This window comes from Solenopsis invicta, chromosome 16 (genome assembly GCF_016802725.1).
Source record: "Solenopsis invicta isolate M01_SB chromosome 16, UNIL_Sinv_3.0, whole genome shotgun sequence".
In the NCBI taxonomy this organism is placed as follows: domain Eukaryota; kingdom Metazoa; phylum Arthropoda; class Insecta; order Hymenoptera; family Formicidae; genus Solenopsis; species Solenopsis invicta.
The window spans coordinates 4,538,571-4,558,924 of NC_052679.1; the positions used below are offsets into that span (position 1 = coordinate 4,538,571).

The following is a 20,354-nucleotide window of genomic DNA, read 5'->3' on the forward strand; positions in this document are numbered from 1 at the left end:
ATTAATTGGTAAAAATACAGTGGCAAACGTGATAAAAGTGGTGAATCTAAATCATTCCTAAGAGAATCAGTCTATAAGTGGAATTATACACGAGAATATAATTAATATTATATTTGAGCTGGTAAATTTAAGTAAAATATCGGTTTAAATTGTAAATTTAAGTGTATAAGTTCACTACGATATAATGACTTTGATGGTTAATAATTCAAAAACTACTTTAATTGCAATCTAATCTTTATTTTAGAATTTTGCGGATTTAGTCGATCTCCGGAATATTAGCTTAAAGTATTAGCTTAAAATATTAACTTAAAGTACGCCGATTGCGAAACGCGATATAAAATTTAAACGACATAGAATGTTGGAAAAATTAGAAAACTGCAGTTAGAATTAAAATTAGAATTAGAATTAAATTAGAATTAGAATCAAATGAGAATTTTAAAAATGTAACGAGTGCCTAGAATTTCTGTTCTAACTATAAGTACGATTTGTGTAGAAAAATTTATACGCTTCACGCTTGAACATTCAGCAGCCTCGGAATGCAAGCGGGGGTTAAGATGGCACGTACAACGCGCCGCTTCTACGGCCGACGAACCCTCCACTAAATATGCGCCCCGTATGCCGCGCACATAAGACAGAATCATGCGCGGGGGGTGGGAAACAAGAGAGAGGGTCGCGTTTCGATTAAACTTCTCAGACGGAATCGGGAATTATCGTCGTCGCGTGACGGTCGCCGAGAATAATTCCGACGCGCGCGACGCGAGCGACGTTCCGCGCGGAGGGCAATAAGCGGAATTTCCGTCATATTACGAGCCGCCGTAATGGATCGAGCCGATGAGCGGTTACGACCGTTTTCGAATAGAAGGCGCAGCCGGTCTCCCCATCTCGGAAGGTCTGGAAATTGTTCCCGACTGTTGTAAATTGCGCGCCTAAACTGCGCGGTATCCGGTTTATGCGCCATAGGTCGCAATATCGAGTACTTCGATATGACTACTTCATTGATAGTATGTTAGTCACGAGGATATTAATAATAGAATCGAGGGTGAGGAGGAGCATTTAACCCTTTATCGTTTAATGTTACTTCGAAGATAACGCCAATGTCATGAATCGAGTATTCAAACACCAAATATTCTTCTCAACAAAGATTCCATGATAAATTACAAATTAGTTTTTAAACTTAAAGTTTTACTTACATTTTTAAAGTTAAGCTCCCTTGATAATTCCGATCTTATAGTGTTCTTTTAATTTAAACTATAATCAAAGATAAACGATAAGGATTTCGTTCTTTTTTTTTATTTTCGAAGCTTAGGCCGATGTTTCTTTAATTTTTGAATGTTTGAAAATTTATTTCACTTTGCCTTTCAGGCGATGTCGCGGATGTTCTACTTTCAGTCAATCGATAAATTGATAACACGTTTTCTAAACCATGTAATTCGGGTTTTTATCACTTTTTAAATCAGCGAAGAGTACGATACGCCGTGACAAATTGTCGCGGACAATTTGTTACGGCAAGCGTGAAAATTACGTTCAAAAAAAGAAGGAAAGCGATTGCTAGGGCATTAAATTCTAGTTACCTATACATTGAATACCACATCTGCGAGAATTCCTGCGAGCGCGAGACGCCGATCGATCGCGTGAAGTATGACACGAATTTCATGCGAATTGCGAATTGCACTTGGAGACTAACGTTTCCGCAGCTGTCTCTTGTGCTCACCCTTGGTATTTTCCGCGTGCATTTTTCCAATTCCGCCGGGCACAAACGTCGGGAAATATGCTCATTTGCGTTTCGCGTCGCTATGCAAACGCGCTATTTGTTCTGCGACTTAAGTTACTTTTTCGCACTCGAAATTTTCACCGAAAATATTATTCCAACGTGATGCTCGGCTATGTAATGAAAAATTAATGGGGCATTAAATGCCATTTTTTGGTTATCAAAATTTTGTATCTTCCGTCAAGTTTATTTATATTTATCTATTTGTTCCTTAATTTATTATTATAAAAATAACACATTTTTATATTTCAAACAATTATTTATTTTTTCTCTCTTGTGCTAATGTTTTGATATATATTCTATGTATGATATTCGGATTACACATATAATTGATAAATTATTGTAATTTTAAAACAAACTTTTATATAAATTTTTTTGTAAAATTGAATCATTCTATTCTACCTGAAGTTTGTTCCTCCAGGAAAAGTTTTTCTGTTGAGCAGAATACGAGAAAGTTAAACGAAGATGTTTCGATACTAGACGGATAAAAACTGAAATGCGGCAAGCGTGAAAATTACAGTTCACCCCGCGAAGAAGAACATCGATATTTGCCGACGTTCGCAAGAGCCAATTCGACAGGACATTTTGTACGGAGAAAAAAAAGCAACATGTCCCTCGTCGAAATTTCCGTGTCCCTAATTTATAGAGCTAACCCCGTTCCCTTTTGTCGCGCCACCCCCCTTTGGCACGTTTCTCTCGAGCGATAGTTCTCTCGTTGTTCTCCCCGCCTCCCCCGAGGATTAAAACAACATCGTGCGTGCCGAATCGGCAACGAACGGAAATGAAAAGGCAGACGAATTAAAAATTAACGATCCGGCATACGTCACGCTTCGTAGGAATCCGCAGGATTAAATTTAGGGTTGCCGGGGAAAAAGCGTATGAGTCGGAAAGAGAAGCTCAGGCCAAAGAGCGGGAGAAGATAATTGAAAATTTTAATAGAGTTCTTTCTTTCGCCTGAAAATATGGGCATTAAATTCATACTTTTCCTTTTTTGCACCATTTCCAATTCCATTAATGTTACGTTTTCGTGTTATACTTTCATGAAATATTTTACAGTTTTGCGAAATGTTAAGCATTTCCACGGCATTTTCAGATCGTTCGACAAAAGATGAACTGTATCTAAAATTACAAAAAAAGAAAAAAAAAATAGGTAGGCGAATAATATTTAACTCGTGCTTTTAATCTGGTTTTATTTATTTATCATTAACGATAGATCTGCTTAAATGATTGTTACGTCAGAAAATTTGGCGCGACGCGTACCCTCTTTTCTCCGCGAGCATCCTGAAATTGCGGCGTCGATAAAAACCAACCTGTGCATTCCGCGAGGTGCCGTGTTTTACCGCCGCGAGGTACGGGAATAAATCGCTTAAGACGTAGAAGCAAATTTCGCTCCTTAAACTGGACGCGCGTCTTTCAGACACGAGCAAATTTCCGCGATTGAATGCGAGGCATCTTTGATCTCCCCGAGAGAAACTCGTTATAATTCGCTGCCTGGTAATTTGCTCGCGTCGAGTTAAAGTACAAGCACGAAAGTAAACGCAATATTTTCATGTCGGATTGAGAGCAGCATGGAAATTAGAGAAATTCAATCTCGACGATAATTATTTTACAGTAACATTATTACTGAAAAGTACTGGTCTTAATAACAGTTTTATTAATGCAAACATATATTATTCTAATAATATGATTTGTAGTATATTAATTTATTAGAATATACTCTAAAAAACACCTAAAATAAGCTCATTAAAAATAGATATAATAGAATCTCTAATCTCTACAAAATAGATGTAATAAAAATGGCAAGCAAGTAATAATATAATAATATTGAAATATAATAATGTTTATTTTAATACCATTGTTATATTATTACTTGTTTATTATTTTATTTAGAAATTCTGCCATTAAACGCTCGATGTTGTTCGTAACGTTCTCAACTTGCGACGAGAGACTCCTTTCACTCGATTTCCTCCTCCTCTCTCTCTCTCTCTCTCTCTCTCTCCCTCCCTCCCTCTCTCTCTCCCAAGGGAGAGATGCTTGAATTCGGGTATTCGTGGGAAGGAGACTTTCATTGGAACGAGCCAGCCAGCGGCCGTTACCGCGTCCGACTGTGCATAGATATGTATATACGAGCGAAGCTCGAAGCGAGTAGAGTGCGGAATGCGCATATGAAATTTACAGCCGCTATAGCGTAGGAAATGCGCCGTCGGCCACCCTCCGCCCTCCGCCACCCCCGAGCCTATCGCCTTTGCATCCCTCTCATATCTCGTTCCGTTGCGTCTTCTCTCAGTTTCATGGGAAGCCTCGAGTTCTTGATATACATTCCTTTTATCGAAACGCAGTGTTTATTAAATCTTTAATATTTTTTTTCTGTAAAATTTTTATCTATTCGTAGAAGTTTGTCGCTCGTTACGAGTATAGTAAATTAACGTCTATAGCGTGGAGAAAAATATTTATCGTCTTTTTTTATGAATTTACATGCGTGAACATGTAACCGAATAAAACGATATTGCGTTCTGTTAGAAATTTTCTCTAATGAAATTTTCGTGGAAAGCCGAATGCGAGTTTCTAATATTCCTTTATCGGGTCATCCTGCGTACCAGAGTTTCACCGCAATGAAATTGCTTTTGGAAATTATGAATATATTTTTGCATTGCTAATATCTTTCTCCGACACATAATAAATGTTTAAACAAAGGCAATATTTTGTCGGAAATTCGCATTAATGATACCTCCGTTGGAAGTCTGATTTTGTATGTCAATGTTTCTCCGCGGTCAAATTATTCTCGGAAAACCATCGTACAGACCTATATTTGTTTATCATGACGTTATCATAGTTAGATATTTAAATTCAATGTTTAATTACACGCACAGCAAAAGTCGACTCGAGCAAATATTACCTTAATTAATTCTAAGAGATAAAGAGCTAAACATTTTCTTAAAAACTACCGCTAATAAAGCGGCTCTTGTTAATAGAACTAAAGGGTCAGATTGCACTTAAAAATTGCACTTATCTTTAATACAATATTTTTGTGACAAACTGGATAAATTTACAAAAATATAGTTTTGAGGAATATTTACACAACATGTAAAGAATAAAAAAGTATACTATTTATTAACAAAAACTTATATAAATATCCAATACATGCTGAAATATACAGTTATTTTTATTTTACGATGATATCTCGGTCCATCATAGCAAATTTTAGCTAAAAATCTTCAAGAGACTTGCCACTATTAAATGAATTTCTGTAAAATAGATAGAATCCAAATTAACGAAATACTGTAAACTCGATTTTTTTAGCTGAAAAATTTTGGTTTTTATTAATAATAGTTACCATTTTATTAATTATTTAAACCTGAGATATCATTGCAAAATAATTCTCACAAAAAGGAAACGGAGAATATTTTAGTTATGTAGTTAAGTAAGTATTTGCTAATGAAAAATATTTTTTTATATTCTTTACCTGTATGTTGTATAAATATTAAACTTTATAAATTTTAAAACTTTGCATATATTTATTCGTTATAAAAAATTGTGTTCCAAAATTTTGGAACATGACCCTCTATGTAACTTCCTAAGATAGACGTAGAGAATTCAGATCAGAGCATTAAGTTACACTGGCATATTCGCTGCGGATCTAATTACAATCCACGTTTTATCATTTCGAAAACATGCAGCCACGTCTCTTTTTATCGCGCGTTTGGATCTTCCTTTTTCTCCTTGCGGCTTTCACCTCAGCATTTTTCCCAGCATCCCATTTGGAAGACGTTCCTACGCATACATACGCATTCACATTTTCACATTCGCATACGAGGCGCGAGGACACGTAAATGCCGGTTTTACAGAAAAGCAAGGCGTCGACGGAGTGGCGGCAGGTACCTACCGACGCAAGCCGTACAAATGGTCGCATCCTGTCGGCATCTAAGGGAGGATAACTGATTTGAAATGCGAAATAGTAGCGAAATGCGCGCCTAGCAGTTCATCTCGCATCAGCATACCGCGTATGAATGAACGCGTGCATCCATATTCCCGCACCGCGACCTGGTCAAATATAACGTATAAATAATTGCGCCGCTTAAATTCAGATTATATCATTGAATTGGTAATCTCGAGGAAGAGGGAGGAAACTTCTCTTGTCGCTCGAATTTGTCCTTTGAAAGCGAAAATCGTAATTACTGACTGCGACGAAGGCAAGCGGCAACCGAGTTAATCTTTTTAAATAAAACTATAAAAGCTGATTGTTTTAGAATTATTAAAACGATTATACAATTCAAAGTCTTTTTTATTATATTATTTGTTGTAAGGTTTCGAAAATATCTTATCAAGTATATGGAAGTATGTGGAGAAAGAATCGATTAAGGCGTGATACGGCGCTAATCCCGCACGAATGAGGGCGAAGCGGGCTGCATTAACGAACAAAGAACGTGGCGGAAGAGGGAGTTTGAAGATTTCTCGCCGACAAGAAGGGAAGAGCATCTCGGCACCTCGTAACCCGCGAGAAAGTCAATTGACTCCCAAGGGATTGAGGGATTTACGGCAAAGACAAGCAGCATCATAAAACCCGCGAGGCACAGCGATGTCGTAAAAGAAGAGGCTTAATATCCCTCGCGGACTTTGTAGGCGCGACTATCGTATTTATACAGCTCGCTTCTAATAATCTCGCTGGGGGGATTTATTGAAAATACATTCGATAAATACGTATTTTTTGGAAATGTCAGAAACAAAAAGAATTATGTGTAAAATTAATTAATCCTAGAAAATGTGATTTGTTTTAATATTAAATTTTTCAGTTGTCAATTTCTAAAAATTTTGGATTTTATGTTATTATACTTCTTCTTTCTCTTTTTGTTTGGATCATCCTTCCGAAATGATTATCAAAAGCGAACTGTGTGGATTTACTTTCGTATCCTTCGATCATAAGCGAATTTATTCTTCCGGAATGATAGACAAAGCGGAAGGAAAGGCGGGTGAAAAATCAATTTTCCGCACTCCCGAAGGAATGCGAAAGCGAGTTACCGCGCATAAAATATCGACGCTGATAGAGGGAACGTAGTAAGGGCAATTCCTTGTGCGTGTCACGCAAACATTAGGGGAATATTCATGACAGAAGCTAAAAATACTACATACGTCTTATGGACGTAGAATAATTTTTTATTTGAAGTAAAGCGAGTTTCTGTCTTATATTTCTTAAATTACAGTCTTACGAGAGAAAAATACAGTCATATATTTTATCAATTCTTACAGAATATAAATTTTATTGTAGTATAAGAAAAACTGTACCATTCATAGAGTAATAGTAAGGCGCGATCGCTTCGGTGGGATGGCAGGAAGTATTTTTGCGACGCCGTTGCCACGAAAAATGTACTTGCAATACACATGACATTTATGCTTATGAATGAGGTAAAAGTCCTTCGTGCACGCATAAAGTATCTGAAAGAAATAAAAATTTCACGATCCTCGCGGCGAGTAAAACGCGGAGCGCCGAAATAAAAATCGCGTACTCCGTGGCCTGCGAAATAAAAACCGCTTCTAAGTGTTACTATTATAGCAGTCGCCTTCCCTCGGGCCATATGAAACAGTAAACCGCGGCTTCAGCGAATACGATATCCGCTTTTAGTGCCACGAAAACAGAAGCTCGGCGAAAAGTCGCAACGAATGAAAATTCATCTCTCTGACATGATCCGCCTGTTTATCCGGTTTCAGTCGAAATTTTCGGGAAGGTCCTCGGAAAATTACGGGCCACTCCGATAAACTCCGACCTGCGAAAAATGTCTCGATTATTTGAGAGAAAACTCGCCACATAACATCCCGCGATTGCGAGTCGGCGATCACACAGATCTCGAGCTTTCCAATATGCGAAAAATGTCAGCGATGTATAAATCGGTGTCCTCTGGGGTGAGAATAATCCATGTTGCTTCGTACAACTTGAAGACAAAATATAAAATGAATATTTTAAAATATATATTAGAGAAATAATTTTAAAATATATTCGTACGGCTTTAGAATAATGAAAAAAAAGATTTATATATATTTTATATATATATAAATCAAATGTTACAGAATATAACAAATATACATAGCGTTTCCTTTCTTTCGGCCGAAGTACAAGAAAGCGCTCGCGAAAATGCGTCTTGCCGGCGCGTGCCAATCGAGAAAGAAATCGGAAATGGCGAAATACCGATTCTACGAGATCTACTCGTAGGGCTTCCATCGCGCTGGAGAACTCCTTCGACGCTTAGATATTTTACGAGATCTTACGGCACGCTCGAGTTTTATGCGTCGGCTCTTTCTATCGTATACCAGATTATTCCCGATGCGGGCGATGCGCGTCCGAGAATTACATACATCCTCTACTTCATATCGGTACGTACGTCCGAAGAATTATACTCTCCGTTTCGCATAAACGTAAAAATCCACATGAAACTTTTATTCATGGTCTTCATTTGCCCCAATATCGCTGCCGACCTCTTCGCATCTCTCGACAAATCATATTCCGTCTTCCAAGTACGATTCCTTTCAGAATGGCAAGTTGTACGAAATAATTCCAAGTCTGAATCGACGATATTTTTTTCTCTTTTACTATCAAGTTTTTATTTATCATGGAAGAAAAATAAATCGAAGCGTATTTATCGACCGCGAATTTTCGATAAAGATTAGAATCGAAACCTTTCTTTTATAAACAATTAAAACAAAAAGATTTTAAATATTCCGCTGATGCTTTTGAATTTTTCATAGTAAATTCAATGTGCTTTTGATCTTGAATTTTTTAAGCCGAATTTTTGATTTTTTAGAATAGTTCTGTTTCAATTTTATATCTATTTTTAATTAAAAAAAAAAAAGCCTTAAAAAATATCAGACGTATTAAGACTAACTGCTTCTGAGACAAGAGCGTTTATAACGGCGAAACGATGACAAGATGCATCTTTTTGTCACACTCGCTCGTGCTCACGCGGCATGTAAGGGCAAAAGCTGTAAACGCGTCGACGACGTCGCGGCGGCACCCGTTTTTCGCTTCGCTCGTGCGCGCATCGACAGCTTCTCGGCGAGGCATTTTACCGCGAGGAGTGTGCGTTAGGTGCCATCTAAATATAATATCGTAAGTCTGCTCCGGCTTGACAAGACAGTGACACGGCTGGTGTAGCGACGTTCGAAAGCCTAGCAAGGCTGATGCCTGTCTCGACTGACGCCGGGGCTAATGCGTTGTCACGAGTCGCACGTGTGCCGCTTTTCTGCTCGTCTCTCGCATGTATTACTAACGCGCGCCCGATGTTTCTCTCTGTTCTCTCGCGTTGCTTACGTATCGCGACGAATCCGGCGATTAGTCGCTCTGAATGCGGCGGCGCCCGCCGTCCGGAAATTGACCGACAACCCGTTTAGATTGGATCGCGCCCAGTCGCGGCTCCGTAAACAAACCGGAAGACCATCGCCCTTTCTTTTTGAAGGCGGCTTTCGTCTCCCGCACGGGAATTTATTTTTCATGCGCTCTCGCTCAATATGCAGCGCGATGTTAATAACAGTTAAATTGTTTTTACAATAAAATCGTGTCATAGAAATTTTTCCGCAGACGGTTATACGATTACACGGGAAAGTTATTATGAAAACTGATTCGAGAAACTCTCTTGATTCTTCGAAGGCTAAGCAATTTTATAAGTTTTGATCCTCTGTTCCTCCTCTCCTTGCCGTTTAGAACTACAATACTTCTGTAAGAGGAAAAACTTCTGTAAGATTACGATTTCGGAATATGATTTCCTAAAGGCTCGCATAAAATGTATTTTAATTTACCCTAGCAGCCTGTCAAGCTTCATTAAAATTGTCGCAAACATTCTTTGATAGTATTATAATAAGAAGGCATGTCGATAACCTGCTGCCCGTAACAGTTTTCGTTCGCGTTACGGGGGTACAATGCGGCCGGGTCCGTCTCCGTAATATCAGGCGAGCGTAACCATGCTCGGGGACAAATTCGAAACTTTCCGGAACTACTTTCTGCATGTTATCGAGTTCGAGGAAGCGTAAAGCAGGAAACGCCTTCTTAAGAGCATTTTTCTTACGTAGCGGAAAATGAGTTGAAAACTTATGTGAAGCCGGGGCTATCCCGCGAAGATAATAAAGCGGCGCCCTGGAAACTTGCTCGGGCGGCGGCGACGGCGGCGGCGCTCTCTATCCCCGGCGAATCAGCTCTAAAACCAACAAACGGTGCCCGTGAGCAGCCCGGCATAACCGCTGGAGCGGTTAACGAACGAAACTTGCGCGACATACCGGCGACGCGACGCGACGTCCATAATTGAAGCCACGTGTACGCGGATGCCTCCTATTACGTGTACGCCGCCGCCCGACGAGTACTTTTCGCCGTTCTTCGTTACTCTCGCCACATTATAATTGAATCGACAAGTGGGAGAGCGGTAATTTCCTACATTTTTCACGCAGCGAAGGAAATTCTCCCGTAGAGATCCGAAGGGTTGTGTTACAATACATTTTTCACGCTCTTAAAACTGTTGGAAATAAAAAAAAAAACGGACATTTTTGCTTGATGGGCGCGTGAATTCTCAAAAAAAATCCGCAAATTAATTTTTAGCGGTAATAAGCGGGACGAGGGAAAGGGGCATTAGAATTGAGAGGGGTCGCGGCGGAGATTTACGCGTTGCGGACGATATTAATGAACGACAAGATATTCCGGCGTCATCGTTCGTCACGTCAGCGACTATCGGGAACGCGCCGCCACGCAACCCAGGCGCGTCATCCTCGAATAATTTGTCACGGCGCGAGCAATAATTCAGGAACGACCTCCTCCTCCCCCTCCGTCCCCGATCCCTCACACGCGGTTGTTGGCTTAAACCAGCAATAATAGCTGGCCATTTGTCAGTGAGGGCCACGCGCGTGAACCTAACTCGGCAGAGGAGAGATCCTTCTCGTTGGAGGTGAGCGCGATGAGGAGTCCAATTCTCGCTGCTGCTCCACTTTCGAAAGTCCGGGGCGCAAAGCGCAAGAGAGGAAAACAGGAAACAGGAAAAGTTGCCCAACTGTAAACTGTCGCGAGAGAGGAAGAAAACCAGGACTCGGACTTTCCCTCTGCTCGGGGAAAGGAAGGCGGTAATGCGAAATTGAATTAACGTCCCGGGCGGCTGCCTTGTTACGCGTCCTTGTACCTGCAATTAAAATGATAACTTGTAATTAAAGCGATAACACATTCGAGCGTAATCAAAACGGCGCGACCGCTGGAAACGAGTTTATCATGTAAAATTTGTAGATTTGCATCGATATTGATTGTGAACTATTTCTATATTTAGTTAATAATTGAGTCAATCTATCTATCGCGGGGTATTTTTTTCTTTTACAGTACTCTGTGCATGCATTTGTCATGTAATACTAATTCCGAGCTCGAATCATTTTGAATAAAGTAAATTTAATAATGCAGTGACGGCAAACGTAGCTATTTCGAAATCACATATTTCATACAATTTTGATATCTCTGGTCAAAGAATCCAAAGATAAAAGGAGTGTCGATATCTTCATGACATATTGCGTATTAATTTATTATATTTGCAATTATGGCAATTTCAATTTATTCAGTTATATATTAAACTAATGAAAATTTAATATGGTATTCGAATCAAAGATACTTCAAAATTTTTTATTTTAAATTTATCTTTGGAATTCATAGATAAAAATAACGACGATATTTTTATGACACACATCCTGCCCTCGATGTATAATATTAATTTTAGTTTTACTAAGTTCTGAAAATAATGCATTTAAATTCTACCTTCCAAAAATTTAAACACGAAATTGCGTTAGCGTTAAACGCGTTTAAGAATTTAGAGATTGTGATTTTTAAATTGCGGTTGAGAAAACGCAGCGAAAGATTATGAGAAAAGTAAATATGCGAGTGCGGTGAAACTTGCCGGATTCATAGATATCCGCGATACGGAGCGATTTCGCTCTAATTCCTTCCTTTTACGATACCGTATCGACGGGGGCTGCCTCAATAAGCGGATATATCCCTCTGTACGACTATTGGGGCGGCTGATTTACCGGGTGAATTCCGAACATCTGGAGTTCTCAAAGAGAAAAGACGCGGGATTGCATCGCGCGTGGTCTCACAAGCCGCAATGGAATGAGTATTCTCTACGTTTGCAATTGGCCGCGTTATTTCCGGGCCATCTCGCGCGAGACTTCCATAGCCTCGGGTCACGGGAACGAAGGACCGGAAGAGCCGAGTCTATGGCCGGCAAAATCGGAAGAGAGTCCTTTCAGGCGAACGTCGACGAGTAGCATAGTTCCAAATCCGCTGCGAGCAAACCTACATGCCTTCCTGATTGAAGTCCTATAACCCCTTCGACTTCCACTTTTCTTCCCTTTCTGAATTGAGGAAAAGCTTTAATAAATATTTATCAATAGTACTAATAAAATATTTACTAAATGCAAATTTATTTAGTACAAGAACCACTTAATTTAATCTAAGTATCATTTTTTTATAGAGTAAATATTTTATTAGTAGCATGCGAATAAATATTTATTAAAATTTAGGAGTTTTTTTATCTCTCAATGCGTGCAACTCACATTTTCGATCTTTCGCATACGACTCAAATTTTTATATCGCTCTTTTTATATTGCATCAGTCTAAGTAGTAGATTTTACATTTTTAATGTTTTTATTTAATTTTTTCTTTTTTAAGTTTAAAGAAATTTTTTAAATACACAAGTTGGCAAAATGGTTCTGTTGTTTTGTTTGCTATGTAAATAAAAGTTTTTGCTTTGTATGAAAAAAAAATGCCTTTTATTTACGTAGAGAAAGAATGACATGATTTTTCCGCCCACCTAATATATAAAATGTGATTTTATTATTAATATATTATTTTTATTTAGTTTTGTTTTTTGCGTTGCAGTTACTTTCTTTTTAATCTTAAAAACAATAAATTTTCTTTTATTCTTTAACACCTTGGTGCAACTTGATTTAAATGTATTAACGTCCTTAGAGCTCAGTTCTAACATAATTATCCAACATTTTGTAAACTATTTTATTTCATTGATATGAGATGGCCTAAAAAAGGAAGAATTATTTTTAGGAGAAAATAAATAAATTCTTCTGTTTATGAATTTTGAGTTCACCTAGTTTCAAATGTATTTTTAAAAGTGTTTCTTAAAAAAATGATTTGGTCGCGAGGTATCCGGTTTTCCACGATCCAGAACTTGGCCGCATCATCTGACGAGATCTCACGATTCGTTCCAATTCCGTGATTCTTACGCATATCCTCAATCGTTCTTTTTCCGCTTCCGCTTGCTTCTTCCCAGTGTTATCGTTACTGTTTGCTTCAACCGGAGCTACAAGCGGAGTATCTCCGTGGCGAGCTTCTGTAGTATTTTGTTTCGAAACTTCCTATCAAGTTCGATTTCTCCCGCGAATCCTTTCGACGAACAGAGAGCACACTTCCTCTGTCTCAACCCGATACCGAAACATCATCGTCCTCGCCGGAGTTTAGAAGCGGCTCGAACTGTGCAACGCGAAGAAGCGATGCTCGCTGACCTCCCTCGCTCGACCTACTTTCCGCGTGAAGTCTACCGGGAAATCGAGTATTGCCGTTGCCAGAAGTTTCGTCGAATCTTACGTCAATCGATCCCATCTTTAATTCTTTCAGAACATACACAAGAAATGTGCGAAGTTATTTTCTCAGCTCTCGTAAGACAAGTCCGTACGTGAAACAATAAAAGAACAATCCCGTAAAAGAATTTAATTTCCTACTCATGCAAACATGGAGAAAATACGCGCGTTTCAATCTCAGGAGACATCCAAAAAAACGTACTCCCAAATATAGAAAAGCCGTGTAGAAAAATATTGACAAAATCTGTGTCTATACGGAATGTGTGTGCTACATGGCACATGCATGGCGCGCGGGTTAAAAAGCGTCCGAGCGAAACTCGGTCGTTCCATGACACTGTCGCGACGCGACGCGAGCTGGACGGACGGCCGCAGATAGTTAATCTTTATTACGGGAACAGCTGCATCGTGCCGCGGTGCTTCTCCCCGCATAGATGTCAGTTAAGATCCGGGGTGCGGTGACGTCGCGTTGCCGCGGTCGCTTGATAAGGTATGCACATGGAAAAGCGGGGCCGCTGCCCCGGGATGCGCAACTTTCGCGCGCTCGTACATCACCAGGCTCCGAGCTCCGGGAGCGACGGCGGCGGCTGCGGCGGCGGCGGCGAATGGGGAAAGAATTTACAAGCCGAAACGCGCCCGCATTCTTTACCGCCGCGGTCCCGCGAAGTTTCGTTTCGTCGCAAATATCACGACGGCGTGCCAGCGCGAGATAAAGTCTGAAGTACGACTTGCGGTTGCGGTCCGCCAGGTTGAGAGTCAGGTTCGTTATTCACGGCGACGATACGACACTCGATAAACCGTGAGAGAGCGTGAGCACTCGCCAGATTATCGCGGATGATAATTTTGCACTTCGTTGGCGAAGCGCAAAACGGCCAACGCGAATAATCGGTTAAGTACTACGATTTGAGCGAAGTCGAAACGTTTTATTTCAGAATCGATCACAAAAGCTCTGGAAAGTGGAATTCCATTCACAATTTATATGTTCGTATTACTCTCGCGAAAATCGATCCCCGGGTCTTTGTTTTGCGTGAAAACAATTCTTTTTTTAATTAATTAATACGAATAGAAGTTATCACATCGAACATGCAATGTGAATTGAATACGAACATATGTCTGTATGTTAAGTGAATGTGGAAAGGGAATGAGGAAATTCTATCTCGTTCGGTGAAATCGGCGGAATTTTGAGAGACAACGAGGAGACATGCACTTGCTTCGCCTTCTGCTCGCTACCCATCGTCAACCTCCGGTGGATGAACAGAACAAATACTCGGAGTAATTTACAACCGTGTTTGCTTGAAAATTCATGCCGGACCGCGCTCGACGCGACGCGGCATCGCGCCGCTCCGCGCCGCGGAACAAATGTGCTCGGAGTAATTTATACCCGTTTACTTAAAAATTCCATTAGTCCGACGACGTCCGTCACGTCTGGCATGAAAACCTCTCGTCGACGTTTGTTTATTTTGATTAATTAAATTCCGCGGGGGAGGGGGAGGGGAGCGAGGGAGATTCGCAACTCCCACTGGCATGATTATCGGTTCGTAAGCATTCCAGTGTTTCTTCCAGCCACCGACTTTTCATTAAATCGAAATGTGGCTAATTCTGCAATGCAATCTTGGTGGTCGAGGATTTGAAAAAAATTAACTTCTAAATGGCTTTTATAATTTAACAATCCGAGAAATTCAATTACAGCAGAATTATTATCGAACGTAATTTGTCGTGCTGTTTCTTTGAATTTGTATCATAAATTTATATCAGCCACCAGTGCAATAAAAATTTATATAATCTGTTTCTCTTTCTTCCTCTCTCTCTCTCTCTCTCTCTCTCTTTTTTTTGTCGACTCTGAAAAAGAGAGACACCGGAAACGATTATCAAAACGTGTTCGTAATTCGACGAAGAGAGGCATTGCCCGACGCACCATGTAAATTCGCCCCGGGATGGTGGCGGGTGGAAAAAGGGCGGCGGAAAGCGCGGAAAGAGCGCGACTACGGGAGGGAGAGAAGTGAAAAGGGAAACTTGACGCGCGCGAGGCCGCGTACCATACCGATGCGGACGTGCCTTTTATTACCGCATGCATTTAAATACAAAGAGACCTGGTTCGTCGACGGCGCGCACGCTACTTCTATGGAATTTGTCGGATATTCCTGAGGGAAGCTGCGTGACGCGCGACCGCTTTCTCCTACACAGGGGATGCACTTTGTGCACACAGTCCTGTTCGTTGCGCTCGCGCCTTTTACCCCCCCCCCTCTCTCTCTCTCTTTCTCTTTCTCTCTCTCTCTACAAGCGACGGTCCACACGACATTTCTCTCTATTCATATCTTTTTTTTTTATTCTTGCAGGTGAGTATCACAGACGAAACCAACAGAGAGGCGGCTCTTTCGTTACTCGCGTGCACAAACTCAAAGAAATCCAGACGCCCACGCGAGTTGCAGCACCCACGAAGAAAAGCCTCGCCGAGACGATCCACATCGGCGAAAGCGACAGTGAGTCGAGGTTTATGAGATTAAAATACGAAAGAAAATTCGCGTAGAGCTAAATTATAGTCGGTGACTCGGGCGGAAGCGTTTGTTAAATGAGAAATAGATGTTTCAAGGATTATGTCTCTGAAAAAATTGACTCCTCGACTGAGACTTTTAATCTGGATTGATTTTTCGGTACGGCAATTTTTTTCGTTGCGCGAGAGAAAATTTGCAACTGTAGTAATTACCTTCGAACTACACTTCTCACGACTGACTCTTCGTGTATTTAAATTTATTCGTCTCGTACTCCGGATCCAATAAAGTACATTCAGTATAAACACCCAATAAGCGTCAGATCCTTAACCGTTTCTCGCGACGCTCCAGACGAAGGTAAAGGAAAACGTAACGATGTTCGACTTGTACGTTCGTTTCTACCTCCCCCTTATCTTGTTCCGGCAAAGACGAGAGATAGTCGACCGGAAGACGTGGAAATGGCGAGAAAAGGCTCGCGGAGTGGGGCAGCAATTACCGGCGAGTTCTCCTCGAGTTTATATCAGGTGTCAAACCATTAACTCGTCGCGATGCCGCTTCGATTCCTTTCGCTCTGCTACAGCTCGGCTGTTTCTTCTCGTTCGTGAATCGTCACGAACGGAACTCGGCGGGGTCCACTGAATAAGTAATTTCTAAGTGAGGAAAGGTCAGTGAACTGCTTATCGCGGCCACTATTTCGAGGAATATATCGCGCTCATCGATTTAAGCATTAAACGTATGATGTCTTGTACTTATAGAAGAGTGTGTCTCTTGAGAATTATTTGAGACCAAGCTCTTATATTTCTCTAGTAAAGAAATAATTGTTTCTTCGTATAATCAAAGTGAAAAAGAAAGTAGATTTGTAGAGAGTGATATGACTAACTGCCAGATGTTCGATTTCACTTTTTTTTTTGATAAATTTTCAAAGATTTGAAGTTCATTGACTGAAGTTTCGATCGCAGCGAAAACGAAAGAATCCCGTACTGGCGAATTCGCGAATATATCTCTAACGATAATGGAATCACGTAACTGTCTTGGCGTCTTGGCGTCGTTCTCGGGCTGCACAAGCAAGCACCGGACTCCGGTACCACGTGGTCAAAGGATGCTGAAACGAGTAATGCGATCCCACAAGCCTCCTCGTAACGCAGTTAGCATGGCAGGTCAACTCGCTAGCAGCTCTAATAATTCGTGACGCTTGTAACACGAGCTTGTAAGCGAGCTAGCCGCCATATAGGTCGCAGGTACTTCAGTCGCCTCAGGGGTGATCAATCTGTTTTTAGTCATTAATGCTAAAGTATCATTTTCGTTTAAAAGAATTTTTTACGCGTATTATTATTTAACCAGAGAAGCGGAATAATTGTCATTATGATCTTATAATATATCAACGTTCTTAATTCTCAATTATGTAAAACGTTAGAAAAGAGTATTATATATGGAACAAAATTATTATAATAGGATCTGTAATATTATAAGATAATATGATCTATAACACTATAAAATTTATAATACTCTAATTCTTAAAAATATAATCATTTCCTTAATAGATTATTCAATAAATTATCTGAAATTAACAATAAGTATAAGGAAGGGTCTTTATTATAAGAAGCAGGGTTCAAATTTGCAATAACTTTGACGTTAAAGTAAATTTTCAACATTTTATAGTATATTGAACGTATTATCAATATAAATGCAGAATCGCGCGCTAAATATTTTTAAAACTCACTCTACTTGCAAAAACTTCAACTTGATTGTGTATATTGAAAGTCAATATCCAAATTAGGTCTCTCGTTTGTCAAGAAAAATGGATCACCGTGCTAACTTTGTCGAAGAAATTTGATCATTGAAACTTGATGTCGCGCTGACGACGGTGCGCCCTATACGTACTCCGTTTGTTAGACGCCCCCAGTTACTCGGTCGCAGACAGGTATGCACCTTAATGGAGTACATATGTACGCTATCTACTGGCTCTGTTTCCATCTTATGGAGAAGACGCTGCTCCTGGTCACCGTGACGTCCCCGGCGCGATAGTTCTGAGATACGCTTAAGACTTAATTGAATTCCGACCACCGGCAACTTGGAGTTGCCCAGTCTGCTTCGCTGGGATAGGTAGATGGTCGCCCTTACCTAAATCACGTCACCATTTACCGGAAGCATGGAGAGAAACGCGCGCTATCTCTCTCTCTCTCTCTCTCTCGCGCGCGCGCGCGCGCGCGCGATCGATCGATGAATCAAACGCGGAGGCGGCGGCGGTACCGTTCTTCTCGCAAAACGAATGGAGATCAATGGCGACGTGACCCAAATTTTTTTACCATCGGCGCGGCGATTTATTCGCGGCCCTTTCTCGTGCGCGGTAACTCCCGTGCGGAAATTCGCAGTAACGAATCGCGGGTAATTGCACGGCCGACGTATTTCACTGTGATCGAGTCGAATTGCATCGTGATGTCGACGCGTGGAAGACAATGGCTGTAATTATCCGGCTTGGTGTGTTTGTAAAAACAAAATGATCGATACTGGTAGAAAAATATATAATCACGGTATATCAACACGACGTGAAACAGAGAGTAATCGATAGTGGTAATTCGACTCTCCCGAATGAAAAATCTTCCCGATTTTGCAATTCCGAATCAAGCTTCGCTTTCAATATCTTTTTATTTTACCGTTTTCACGGGACTGCCTGACGCATACGTGCACACTCCATATCAATCTTGCAACTTTAAGATCAGTCTAACATCATTACAGTCATCTCATCCTTCTGAGTGGTATTAAAAGCTACCCACGCGAGCGAGTCGTTCTGTGACGGATGTGCGATTCGAAAAAAGATTTCCTTGCCCGCGCTAACGTTTTCGCACGCGAAGATCGATCAGCGTCGGTTGTCAGAATGCCAAGTCAATGCCTCCTCTCTTCCTTCTTCCATCGCCCTCCCTCGCCCCGAAATGAATCCCTCGTGAATGTAAAGGAGGGTGCGCGTAACGAATGATCCACTAAGAAAATTCTCGCGGCTCCTTCTTCGGGATCCTTTCTTTTCGAGGTTGCCGATCGACCCGAGGGGAGAGAATCGCCCGATTCGAGACCTCGTCGGAGTAGAAAAGGGTGGATGAAGGACCCTCCTTTTGAAACACCTCCCTCGAGCCACCCGCGAGATTTTCCTTCGTTTTCTCATCCTCGTGCGACACCGCGCATTCATCGTGGCAATAAATGCTGAAAACAAGTCTGGCGGCGGAGCGTCAAGCCCTTGGACAGAAGTGCGGAAAGTTTTGCTCATTAGCAGCACCTCGTAAGAAGGCAAGGGGCTGCTTGATGATGCTGCCACTCGTTTTCGTATTCTGACAGACTCTGCGAGCAAACCGCGTCAGTCTGGAAAAAAATAAAAATTTATCTTATAATTAGAAATGCAGGAGACAGGAGTTTATATTCTTAAATATTGCAAGATACATATAGTTCACTAATGTACACTAATATATTTATAACACTATACTTATTATTTCTAAAGTAACGTTATTAATTTAAAATTATTTATTAGGTATCTAAAATATATATTAATTGTAAAATTAACATTGGGGAATTATTAAGTTTAGAGTGAATTGAGCTTATAGAATATTTATAACAAAATAATAAATTATTAATAAACTCGCGATCGCGAAGAAGTGATGCGTATTAATTTAAAAAAAAAGAATCGATTAAGAGTTATATGTGTTTTGAGAATCGCAGAAGAATGTGAAACGAATTATAACTAATGATAGAAGCAATGAGTCAGCAAAGTATTACAATGAAGAGGGGTGTCTCACAACATTTCAAACCCGCGACTAACCCTTCGGATTATACGCCTTAACACATCGATTGACTATCGATGAATCAAAGTTGACGACGGGAAAATTTATTTCAATGAAAATGTCTAGCTGTCTGACGATTTATTTCAGCGATTCGCATAAATTTCGGACGTTACTAAAGCAGATCTCGCTCGATTTATTCTCGTCAATTTTTTCGCAGTCGTCTAATATAACATCTATTGAAATAAAACTATGAATGCGTACAAAACTGCATAGCGTTGGAACATTATTACAATAGATCTCGTGTAATATTTAGTGTATCATTTTTTAGTTACTTATGTAAATTAGTGTAAACTAAAAAAGTTCGCGTTCCTCTTTATCACGCTTGTTGTGCTTCGTATTTTATATTTCTTATTTTTTCCGTGATTCACTTTGTATCATACTCGCAATATTTGCTTCATTATATTAGAGTCCAGCTTACAAGATTAATATAAGACCACGAATCATAATTAATCCATGCAAACGTTTTATTTGTAAAATAATTTATAAAAGAATGTACAAAGCACTCATGATTAATTATCATTAATTACTACTGTTTACTCCGGATTCTTTCTTATGGGCACACGCACACTTAGAGATACACGCAACATTGTCATCTACCCAACATCGGGAGGGAACATCAGGTACCAGTCACCTGTGTTTCTTTCACCCTCTTCCTAACGACGTTCCGCGAAAGAATAA

At 40.3% G+C, this 20,354-nt stretch overlaps 1 protein-coding gene across 7 annotated transcripts in view; it reads left to right on the plus strand.

Annotated features, from left to right (window-relative positions):
- LOC105203258 (WAS/WASL-interacting protein family member 1) overlaps positions 1–20,354 on the plus strand; it is a 357,301-nt gene that overhangs the window by 153,550 nt on the left and 183,397 nt on the right. For 3 of the 7 annotated variants that reach the window (XM_039458358.1, XM_039458359.1, XM_039458356.1), the window contains one exon: positions 15,697–15,840. The exons of the other annotated variants lie outside the window; for them this stretch is intronic. The gene's annotated coding sequence lies outside the window, so the exon portion shown is untranslated. The remainder of the gene's footprint in view (positions 1–15,696; positions 15,841–20,354) is intronic. 7 annotated transcript variants of the gene reach the window in all.